General features: G+C 37.8%; 1 long non-coding RNA gene across 2 annotated transcripts in view; it reads left to right on the top strand.

Annotated features, from left to right (window-relative positions):
• The first annotated feature begins 890 nt into the window (after window positions 1-890).
• LOC140524043 (uncharacterized) overlaps window positions 891-12648 on the top strand; it is a 74356-nt gene continuing 62598 nt past the window's right edge. The window contains exon 1 of one of the 2 annotated variants that reach the window (XR_011973548.1): window positions 891-1027. This is a non-coding gene — a long non-coding RNA (uncharacterized lncRNA). The remainder of the gene's footprint in view (window positions 1028-12648) is intronic. The other variant, XR_011973547.1, reaches the window with a different exon arrangement.

Below are 12648 nucleotides of genomic sequence, written 5' to 3' on the forward strand. Positions count from 1 at the left end.
ATTGACTGTGTATGTATGGGTGTGGTGGCAACATATGAAACACAACCCAAGCCAACTCCAGTTCTGTGATATACCATCACTGTCCCCAACGTAGCACAATAACCACTCAAGGAGAAGAGACCAAAAGCCATACCACTAGGTCATTGACTCCAGTCTTCCCCAATTTCTTTTCCACAAGTATATGTCTCATCCTTCATATCATCTTCTCAGGCCAAGTAATGCACTCCTCGTCACACATCCACTGTCTTTTTCTCCAGTGTTCATTCTATCACTTTTCTCTCTTCTTTTTCTTCACCAAGGTCAACTTCTTTTAGCCACAAACATCTGCCAACTTCGCTGCCAATTTCATCTACCAATGGCACTCCTTAGCATCCTACTTAACTGCAATCAATTGCTCCCCTTCTCAGATGCTCCTGCAATGGTAAGGACAGTGGAGGGAAATTTTCTCCCAAACTGTAAATAGTTCTATCATTATTTGCTTCCACCTTCCAGAGTCCCAGTATCCTGAGACAGTTTGAGTTGAGTGTGATGATGGGCTCTGTATTGTATACTTTAAGTTTGTTTTGGAATTATGTAAATAGATGTAACTATAAAATAGCACATTTTATTGCATGTTCCTCAGCTACTAAGACTCAGTGCAACTCAAACTGTCTTCATCAGGATCCAAGAGGACTTGATAGTGAAGGTGGTGGGAATGGTTTGACATGACCAGCAGATGCTGCTTTTGTCTCTCTTACAGGTGTTTCACTACTTCTATTAGATCCCACTTCATTTGTCCTGCAAATGGCAATTAGTTGGCATTTGGCAGAGACGGCTGGCCCCTTTTCCAGAGGAGTGGCTTCCCTAGATGGTGGCTGTGAGGAATAATCTGAAAGCATTCTACTACTCATTCTACTGCTTAACTGCCTCTCAGGAATTCAGTTTCTACTGGGAGGAAAGAGCAAGTATGGAGGCAAATTAATACAAAGTATTAAGGGCAGGGTAGTGACCAACCACTGACAACTGGGGAATTCAGCATTCTCAAATGGTAGGTAGGAGAGGTTAATGAAACATTTTCTTGCTCTTGAAAATAATTGCTGTTTCCATGTGGATGGGTGCTAATATTAGGTGCTACTTACTGCTTGAAAATGTATATCTTTTTCCCCTCTTAAAACATGTTTGCAGGTAGTCTGATTTTTTAAAGAATGAAAAATATCAGGGCTTTTGAGAATACTGGAAAGGCTAAGAAATAAGTTAGAAATGCTTAACTTTAACAGTTAGAGGCATAAGGTTAAATACTATATTTCAATTTAATTCAGGAAGCATTTATTCTATGCCAACAATGTGCCATGTTACTCTGGGCTCCAGAGGAAAAAAAAAGACAAAAACAAAATCAGTCCCTACACTCAGGAAGTTATTATAATATTACCTTATTTTAAATGCAAAATGGATAATTTTGATTACATTAAATTGAAAAGTTTTTGCACAAACAAACCCAATGCAACCAAGATTAGGAGGGCAGAAGAAAACTGGGAAAGAATTTTTGCAACTAGTATCTGTGATAAAAGCCTCATTTCTAAAATATATAGAGAACTGAGTCAAATTTACAAGAATTCAAGTCATTCCCCAATTGATAAATGGTCAAAGGAGATGAGCAGGAAGTTTTCAGAGGAAGAAATTAAAGCTATCTATAGTCATATGAAAAAAATGCTCTAAATCACTATTGATTAGAGAGATGCAATTCAAAACAACTCTGAGATACCACATCACACCTATCAGATTGGCTGACATGACAAAACAGGAAGATGATACATGTTGGAGAAGATGTGGGAGAGTTGGAATACTAATTCAATGTTGGTGGAGCTGTGAGCTGATCCAACCATTCTGGACTATGCCCAAAGGGCTACAAAAATGTGCAAACCCTTTGATCCAGCAATATCTCTTTTAGGACTGTATCTCAAAGAGATCATAAAAATGGGAAAAGGTCCCACATGTACAAAAATATTTATAGCAGCTCTCTTTGTGGTGGCCAACAACTGGAAATTGAGGGGATGCCCATCAATTGGGGAATGGCTGAACAAGTTGTGGTATATGAATGTAATAAAATACTATTGTGTTATAAGAAATGATGAACAGGAAGACTTCAGAGAGGCCTGGAAGGACTTATATGAATTGATGCCTAGTGAAAAGGAGCAGAACCAGGAGAACGCTGTATACAATAACAGCCACATTGTGCGAGGATTGTTTCTGATAGACTTAGCCCTTCATAGCAATGCAAGGACCTAAAACATTCCCAAAGGACTTTTGAGGCAAAATGGCATCCACATCCAAAGAAAGAACTATAGAATTGGAATGAAGCAGGCTATTTTGTCTTGTGTTATGTTTTGTTTTGGCTTTTCTCATGGTTTCTCCCATTCATTTTAATTCTCCTATGCAACATAACTAATGTGAAAATGTGTTTAATAAGAGTGTATGTGTAGAACCCATATAAGATTGTATGCTGTCTTGGGAGGGAGGTGGGAGAGAGAAGGATAAAATTTAAGAATTAAGGAAATAATTGTTGCAAACTGAAAACAAATAAATTAATTTAAAAAATAAAATTTAAAAATCTAAAAAAGTTACATTAATAAATGTATATGTGTATGCATGTACATACATACATATGCTTGTGCATGTATGCATGTATGTAGGTATGAGTAGGGGGTTAAATTTAGAACACTTCCAACGACAGTAGGCATGTGCTTGGGCCACGTTCAATGAAATGTATCTCTGACTCCTTGCTAAAGGACATTTTCAAAGTGAAGCTCCTGGTTGGTCCCTTAGTTCCTGTGATAAAGGATTATATCTAAAATTATTGGAATCTGAGCCAAGAAGAGTCACTGAGCTGGTAGGCTGTAAGAGAATCTGAGGAGAGAATTCTTCCTTTCTCTTCTTCTTCTATGGAGCATGTCAGTTGGCCTTCAGGCAATAGTTTCTCCCTTGGATTTCTAGCAAGAAGGGGCAGGGATGGATGGGATTTCTTTCCCCCTCCCCCAAGCTCAGCAGCTATGGCAGCTTTATACATGTGGTAGTAAGGACATATGCTTGCTAAGGCTCCCTGACTGCCTCCTCTGTCTTGTGTTTCATTCTCTCATCACAGTTGCCCAAAAAGCAATTCTGAGATAGGTATTCCAAGCTCTGCCAACCACTTTGTGATCTGTGTAGAAAATAAATTAAAGGAAGCAAGGGGAAAAATAGAAGGCTAATGCTGCAAAGACATCAAGAAGGATGAGAATTGAGAAAAGGGTATTAGTTGGCATTTTGGTGATTATTGGTGATTGGAAAGAGGAGTTTTGTTTGAGTGATAAGGTCAGAAGCTAGAGTGTTGAGTTTAGGACACAGTGACAAGAAAGGAAGTGGGAGGACTGCTTCTGCAAGGACTTTGGCTGAGAAAGGAAGTAGAAATGTTTCAAAATGATTAATGAAATTGATGGGGTGTCCTGAATTTTGTCATTTTTGTAGGCAGCAGGGAAGGAACAAATAGGATAGTACTGAAGATTGAACAGAAGGGGCATTATGGTGATAACAAATTTCTGAAGAAGGAAGGAGGGCATAAGATCAAGGGTAAAGGGGTTGATCTTGGTGAGAAGAGCTATCTCTTTATCAGAGACTGGAGTGCATGAGGAAATAGTTGGGGATGAGGTCAGGAGGTTAAGAAATGAAGAGAAAAAGAGGAGGAACAAAGCTCCAAAAAGAGCTTCAATTTTCTCCATAAACTATGAGGCAATGTTGTAACCTTAGAGAGTAAAGGTGCTATAGGAAGCTTAAGGACAAAAGAGACAGTTTGGTACTGTGATGAATGGGACAGAACATCAATTAAAGAGTAAGGCCTTGCTCCAATGAAGACCCAGTTGAGATTAGATGACATACATTGTAGTAGGTCCAGTCACTTCTGCCAGCTCTGTCCAGTAACAAATGAATACTGGAAGAGAATGTATAGCCAAAGCCAACCCACTATGAACTATGTATGAGAAGGGCATGACATTCAGCTGAGGAACTTAAGACCCATAGATTTTGAGTTATTTCCTCCATAATCACATTCAGGTTCTGTAACATACCAGGATTTAAATCCATGTTCTCTAACTCCTAATCCAGCACTCTTACCACTGTACTATGACTAGAAAATGCTCTGTCTCCAGGGACAATATTTGGAACTTCTTAACAATCACTGAGTCAAGTGAATTCATTTGTTTTCCACCTCCAAAAAGCTTGGGGCTATCACACAAATATAGCCTAATTGCCTCCTGTGTGCTATAGTGAAAGCTATTAAAATTCATATCATTCCAAAGGACATTAAAAATAACAAAAGAACAACACAGTTGTGGAACTCAGAGCTGGAAGAAATGTTCAAAATCAGGTATTCCAAATACCTCATTTTATACATAAGGAAACTGAAATCAAATAATTTGCACAAAGGTCACACAGAAAGAAAACAGCAAAGGCATAATTTGAACCCTTATCCTGTGACACCAAATCCAGTGGTCTTTCCACTGTAACTTTTTATTTTTTTTTTCTAATGAAGCTAAAAAAGTTCCTGAGCTGTTGTTTTAAGACAAATGGAAAATTTTCTGGCAAGTGATACAGAATCAGGCAGCAGAGAGAAAGTCCCCAACACTAACCAGGCTTTCATAGTCAGAAGCTGAAACAGTTTAAAAATTGATTCTATCTTGAATTTTATGAGCTTGGGGTGATTTTCCTTCCCTTTTTTTCCCCATGAAATCAGACCTTTCCAAAGCAGCTACTGCACATACCTTTTAAATATTCAACATCATCACTCTCCAAACTTTCAAGCCTGCAGGGCCTGTTATGAAAAAGTCAAGACAAGAGAGGAGGAAAAAAATGTCCTGGAAACAAGAGCTTTAAGGTGCAGGAAAGCTTGAAAAAGGATATAGAAGCAAAGGAAAGGGAGTTAAGAGAATAGAGAACAGAGGGCCCAGGCTGAAACTACCCTGCAAATCAGAGGGAGTAAAAAGGAAGGTATTCTCAAACCACAGACATTCAAGGTAGAGAGAGAGTAGGTACTAAAGGCAAGTGTGTTAAGGTATGGTCCATATGTGTGCTGTGTGTGCTCTGTGTGTGTGTATGTGTGTGTGTGTGTTAGAGACAGAGACAGAGGGAGAGAGAAAAAGAGAGAACAGGATAGGGCAGGACAGAAGAAAGCAGTAAAGTAGAAATAAAATAGGTATATGTCTGAAAAGCGGTACCTAGACTGAATTCTTCCAGTCAAAAATGTCATAGATTTGTTTCTTTATTTTTAATTTTGGGTTTTTTTAAATGAAACTCAAGATAATTTAAAATGTTTAGACTTTAAATTTAACCTAACCTATGCAATGCAGCTGGGGGAAAATAGTTTCGTTGCTCTCTGGTAGCTCAATGAAGTCCCAAGTGGAATACACCAGGGATCTGTGTTGGACCCTGTGCAGGTGACTTGTATAGATGACATGCCTGTCAAATTTGGAGATTACATTGAGTTAGAAGGGATAAGTAATGTGATGAATGACAACCAAAATGCAGAGAGATCTCAACAAATTAGAACATTGAGTCACATCTATTAACACAAAACCTAATTGGGATGGATATATGTATATGATTTCTTATGCTGTAGACCTGCCAAATCAACTTCATTAATTGGTCTGGCTAGAGAACAATTTGCCTGGAAAAGCCCTAGGGGCTTTTAGTAGACTGTGAGTTCAATGTGAGTCAATGGTGTGACATGACAAGCCAAAAAACTAATAAAATCTCACACATTAAAAGAAGTATGGCAAGTAAGAGTAAGAAAGTGGTCAATTTGATGTACTCTGCTTTGGCAGAAGGAGACAGGTGGCACAGTGGATAGAGCATTGGACCTGGAGTCAGAAAGACCTGCCTCAGACACTTACTAACTCTGTGACTCCAGGAAATTCACTCAACCTCTGCCTGTCTTAGTTTTCTCAGCTGTAAAATGGCTGTTGGATTAGGAGTTAGGGAACCTGGGTTCAAATCCAGGTATGTTAGAGAACCCGAATATTATTATAGAGGAAATAATTCAAAATCTATGGGTCTCAAATTCCTCAGCTGAATGTCATACCCTTCTCATACATAGTTCATGGTGGACTGACTTTGGCTATACGTTCTCTTCCACTATTCATTTGCCACTGGACAGAGCTGGTAGAAGTGACTGGACCTACTACAATGTATGTCATCTAATCTCGACTGGGTCTTCACTGGAGCAAGGCAGTCCATTTACTCTTTAATTTAATAGCATCTACCACTTAGGGTTGTTACGAGGATAAAATTAAATGATTTTTATAGAGCACTAACTTAATAAATGTTTGTTTCCTTCCTCGTTAGTAAGATCACATCTGGAATAGTGTGTTTCGTTCAGGACATCACATTTTTAGGAAGGATTGGAGAGTACCCACAGGAGGGAAAGCAAGATGGTGAAGCACTTCTATAACATTCCATAGAAGGATTGCTTAAAGGAAATGAGTTAATTCAGCCTGGAGAACAGAAGAGTTAGGGGGAAATGGCATCTGCCTTCAAATGTTTATGAAAAGCCATACATGGAAGATGAATTCTATTTACTTTGCTTGACTCCGGAGGGCAGAACTAGAAGCAATGGAGAGAAGCAGGGGTGTTCAAATAAATGTTTTACAAGCAGCCCTCCTTTTCAAAATGCATTCTGATGCTTTCTTTTAAAAAAATGCATTCATGAAGCTTTTAAGTTTAATGACCTGCATTATTAAAATTTTCTCCATCATTTTCTTAAGTTTGGACAATCCACAGAACAACGAATTCAGCCGTGATTTGTAGCATTTGCTGATTTCTGAGATGTGAATGAAAACAGAAAAAAAATTAACAATCGACTCTCCTGAGCCATTTCAGATCAGCTCCAGTTCAGTCCTAAATGGAAGTTTCACAGAGGTGAAGCTTGAAGTTAGAAAAATCTTCCTAAAAATTAGAGCCTTGGTGATACATGGAATTTTTGCACCTGAGAAAGGGAAAGGGTGATTTGGCTTCAGAAAAAGCATTTCACCCGGGATGGAGGCACCAGGAAAGAAATGTACCTTGAAACACAATGTTCCTGGGAGGCCTTCAAGGCCAGTAATAGGGTGTGGCTGCTCTGAAGGAAAGGCTTCTGAACGTTGAGGGTGGAAGTAGGTGGGGAGGAACCCCTCAGAGGCAGGCATCTAAAGTAGAGAGGAAATGTTCTTCAGCATAGACTTTTGGTGCCTCCTCAATCTTAGCATCCTGGAACAAAGTTCTATTGCTACACCCTGCTTATGGTTCTCATGAGAGCTACCTAAAAGTAGCCCAAACTACCTTAGAGGTGGAGGGTTCATTCTCACTGGGGCCTTCAAACAAAGTTTGAATCCTCATTCTTTTTCTGTTGGTTTGTTTTTTACATTTTAATTTATTGCTTATTACTAACATTCTTTTCTTTTTAAATTTTTAGTTTCAAATTCTCTCTTTTCCTCCTACCCCCTGCCATGCTCACTGAGAAGGCAAGCAGTGTGATATTAATTAAACATGTGAAATCATGCAAAACATATTTACATATTCTTTTAAAAAGCAAGAAAGAGAGTGAAAAAATGATACCTCAGTTTGCACTCAGAATTCATCAGTTCTTTCTCTGGAGATGAATAGCATTTTTTCATCATGGGTCCTTGTCTTGAAATATCTTGTTGATCAGAGAAGCCAAATCCTTCATAATTAATAATCATTACAACATTACTGTTACCATGCGTAATGTTCTTCCTACTTCTCACTTCACTTTGTATCAGTTCATATAAATCTTGTCTCTTATATAGTACATTAATACTCCATCACAATCATATATCACAACTTGTTCAGCCATTCCCCAATTGATGAGCATCCCATCAATTTCCATTTCTTTATCACCACACAAAGAGTTGCTATAAATATTTTTGTACAAGCAGGTTCCTTTTCCTTTTTTCCTTTATCTCTTTGGTACAGACCCAGTAGTGGTATTGCTGAGTCAAAGGGTCTGCACAATTTTATAGCTCTTTGGGTATAGTTCCAAATTGTTCCCCAGTACTTATGGACCTGTTCATTACTCTACCAGTAGTTCATTAGTGTAACTATTTTTCCCTCATTCTTTCCAGCATTTGTCATTTCTGATGAGGTGGTACTTCAAAGTCATTTTAATTTGCCTTTCTCTAATCAATAGTGACTTAGGGCATTTGTTCATATGACTATAGATAACTTTGATTTCTTCTTCTGAAAACTATCTATATCCTCTGACCATTTATCAGTTGGGGAATGACTCATTCTATAAATTTTATTCAGTTCTATACTCAGTATATATTTGAGAAATAAGGCCCTTATCAAAGAAACTTGCTGTAAAATTTTTTGATATTATTTCATTGTCTATGGTATCTTTTAGCATAATTTAGTTCCCCTGATTATCTCTTATAATTAAGTCAAGTTTTGCTTCAGAGATCACTATTGCTACCCTGCCTTTTTTTACTTCAGCTGAAACATATTAAGTTCTGTTCCACTCCTTTATTTTAACTCTGTGTGTATGTCTTTCTACTTCAGGTGTGTCTCTTGTAAAAAAATTAAAAAGCATACAGTTGGATTCTGGTTTCTAATCCATTCTGCTATCTGCTTCCATTTACATTCTTAGTTATGATTACTAAATGTATATTTTCCCTCCTTCCTATTTTCTTCTTTTTCTCCCTCTCTCTTTCTCTTTTTATCCTGTCTCTCCTCAAAAATCTATATTGCTTCTAACCACTACCTCCCTTAATCTGCCCACCTTTTCATCATCTCTACCTTTCTCTTACCCCCTTCCCTTCCTAGTTCTTTTTGTATGTGTTACATTTCTATATGCAATTGAATGTGTATATACATTTCCCTTCTTTTAATAAATTCTGAGGAGAGTGAGGTTCAAGCATTGCCTCCCCATTTTCCCCTCCATTGTAAAAACTCTTCTTTGTATACCTCTTTATGGGATAAAATTTTCTCATTTTATCTCTCCTTTCCTTCTTCTCTCAGTGCATCCCTCTTTCTCACCCTTTTATTTATTTATTTATTTTTTGGAGAGCATTCCAACATAATCGACTCATACCTTCTGTTCATGTAAATTCCTTTTAACTGTCTTAATAATGATAAAGTTCTTAGGATTTACATGTATCATCTTCCAATATAGGAATGCAAATAGTTTAACTTTTTAGTCCCTTGTGATTACATTTTCATGTTTTTTTTATTCTTTTCTTGAGTCTTATGTTTGAATGTCAAATTTTCTATTCAGCTCTGTTCTTTTTATCAAGAATGTTTGAAATTCCTCTATTTCATTAAATATCCATTTTTTTCTCTGATGCATTTGACTCAGTTTTGTTGAGTAGGTGATTCTTGGTTGTAACCCTAGCTCTTTGCCTTCCAGAATATCCTATTTCAAGTCTTCTAACTCCTTTAACATGGAAGTCACTAAGTCTTGTATGATCCTGATTGTGGCTCCACAGTATTTGAATTGGTTCTTTCTGGTTGCTTACTGTATTTTCTCTTTGACCTGGGATCTCTGGAATTTGGCTTTAATATTACTGGGAGTTTTCATTTGGGGATCTCTTTCAGGAGGTGATTGATGGATTCTTTCAATTCATATTTTCCTCTCTGGATCAAAGATATTAAGGTAGTTTTCCTTGATAATTTCTTGAAATATGATGTTCAGGCTCTTTCTTTGATCATGTATTTCAAGTAGTCCAATGATTCTTAAATTATCTCTCCTCAATATATTTTCTATGTCAGTTGTTTTTCTGATTATCTGAATATATTTCATATTTTCTTTTTTTCATTTTTGACTTTGTTTTATTGCTTTTTGATATCTCCTAGAGTCATTAGCTTCCAATTCCTTGATTCTAATTTTTTAAGCAATTATTTTCTTCAATGAGACTTTGTACTTCCTTTTCCAATTCTACTTTTAAAGGAATTTTTCTCTTCAGTGGATTTTTGTGCCTCTTTTACCAAGCTGGTTTTCTCTTTTCAAATTTTCTTGCATCACTCTCATTTCTTTTCCCAATTTTCCTTTACCACTCGTATCTCTTTTTATTTTTAACCCTTTCAAGAATTCTTGTTGGTTTGGGGCCCCCCTTTGAGATTTTTTTTTGTTAGCTGTTTACACATTGTTGTCTTCTTTTGAATTTATATCTTGTCCTTCTCTGTCACTGTAGCTTCTTAGAGTCAAATTCCTTTGTTGTCTGCTCATTTTCCAGTCTATTTTTTTTTTATTTTGAACTTCATGTTAAAGTTGAGCTCTGCTCCTCTGGGAGTGGGATGGCACTCTTTCAAGCTTCAGGCTTTTTCTTTGTGCTGTTTTCATAGCTACTTCTGAGGGTCTGCAAGTTTTGGCTATTTCCAAGGTAGTATGACCCTAAGAGATGCGTAGTCACTGCTCTTCTGGTCTGCACTCTGATCTTTACCCAGGAAGGATCTCTGGTTCCCTGCAGTTAAAAGCACTAGCTTTCTTCTTTATTTGGAACTGTGACTAGGGCCTCTGCTCCCTTGTGACAAACCATCAATGCTTCTCTCCTCCCTAGAACTGTGACTTAGAATTGTGTATGGAAAATTGAGTTGCAATCAGCACCAGCTGGACCAAGGGCCAGAAATGGGTCCCTTATAATCTCTTTCTGACCAGTTGTCTAATTTCCTTACCAAATATGGGCTGAGAGGGCCTAAAGCTACTGATGCTGCCCCATGTTTGGGCTTTGGACAGACCTCTTACCCTGGTGCCACAGAATTCCCCTGATAACTTAAGTTTTCTTAGACCAGCAAAAGTGTCTCACTCTGATTTTTTGTTGGCTCAGCTGCTCCATAATCTGATTTGAGGTATTATTTTGAAGTTGTTTGGATGGTAATGTTGGGAGAATTCATCTGGGTGGCTGCCCCTAATCCTCCATCTTGGTTCTTCTGGTCACTTCTTAAAAATGTTGTATAGAAGAGATGTTTGGTCAGCTACAGGATGGACTGAAAAACCAATGAGGTGCCTTCTAACTAAAAATCTATGACTCTAGCTGAGTAGTTTTATTGACAATGTTTTATTGTTATTGTTTGTTTTACATTTAACAGAAAGAAATTCATTGTGAAGTACTACTTGTAGAATTAAAGCTAGGAGGCACCCTTATTTTATAGATGAGAAAATTTAGGCCTAGAGAGGCTGAATGATTTGCCCAAGGACACACAGCCATTCAGCAATTACTGTATCTGAGTGAGATTCAAACTGTGTCCAAAAGCAGCACTTCTATGTTCAAGCTTCCCCTCAGCTTACAGGTAGGCACAAGAGAAATAGCAGGAGCTCTATAGATAAAACCTTTTGAGGAAGCAAATAAATTATGACTTTAAGAATAATGGGATAAACCCTGAATAAAGGAAAAGGTGAATGTTTTCATTTGTGCAATGAAAGAGCTTGGATGAAGAGAGGAACTGAGGGAGGAAAGATGGAACTTTCTTCCAGGGGCTCATTAATTCCTCTTGTCAGACTCCCTCCCCCTCTTCCCTAAGAGGCATTGTATTTCTGGAAAGATGGTGGTTTTTTTCCTCTTACATATGCATGGTTGCACACACTTCAAGCAAGTTTAAGACAACAACTACACACTCACACACTGAGGGGAAAACAATGTGCTTGTCTGTAGAAACTGAAGGCTGCTTCAGAATACATTCCCTGAGAGAACCGCTGTGCTTTCTCCATTTCTGTTGTCTGGGTTAATGCCAGCCCTGCCAGAAGCTGAGTTGGTGCCTGACATTCTGGAGCAAGGAGTGCCAGGGGTTTGAATTTGATGGTAATAATGCTAGTGTCAACCTTGTAAGGCACTAACACTGCACAGAAAAATGTACCAGGTACTAATGCGGGTCACAGAGTAATTTTCTCATTGCTTTTGACTAGCACAAAAATAATTTCCTTAATCCCCAGGAAGCTTCTTGGGCTCTGCATTTATAAATTACCCTCCCCACATTCCCCTTGTTCCCCCAGGGAATCTCAGATCAAGCTTTCTTATTTTATTTTTTCACTAAACAAAACAATGTTATAATTCCTTACTCTATCTCTTTTTCTCATCCCCAGCAGAAGATAGCTCTGCCTTTGATTTAGCATCCCAGTGTAGTCAGAACTGCCCTACTGAAGGCAAGGATGATCAAATGGTTGGCCCTCCAGTAGTAGAGTCAGGAAGCCTTGTGACCCTAAGCAACTCACTTAACCTCTCCAACTTTGTTGAAGTCATCTATAAAATGAAAATAATGCTAATAATTACCTAACAGAATTATTATGAGAATTACAAGACTTAATATATACAAAATATTTTCCAAATTTTTAAAACTCCAGAAATTCTAGTTGTTATCATTCTGGTAATAGAGCTATCCACCCCAGAACTATCTTGCCTCTATTTCTAAACCTTGCTTCTGAAATGCTTAGTTGAATTCTGGGGGTAAGACCAATGTGTTTTTTTCAAATGACAAAAGACAGAAAACAAGTATGTAGGATTTAATTAACAAATAAACATTACTTTAGCACCTGGTGTGTTCCCTGGGCAGCTAAGTGGTGCATTGGATAGACTTATCTTCCTGAATTCAAACCTGACCTTAGACATTTACTAGCTTTGTGACCCTGTTTGCCTCAGTTTCCTCATCCACAAAATG

This window comes from Notamacropus eugenii, chromosome 2 (assembly GCF_028372415.1).
Source record: "Notamacropus eugenii isolate mMacEug1 chromosome 2, mMacEug1.pri_v2, whole genome shotgun sequence".
NCBI classification, from domain to species: Eukaryota; Metazoa; Chordata; class Mammalia; order Diprotodontia; family Macropodidae; genus Notamacropus; species Notamacropus eugenii.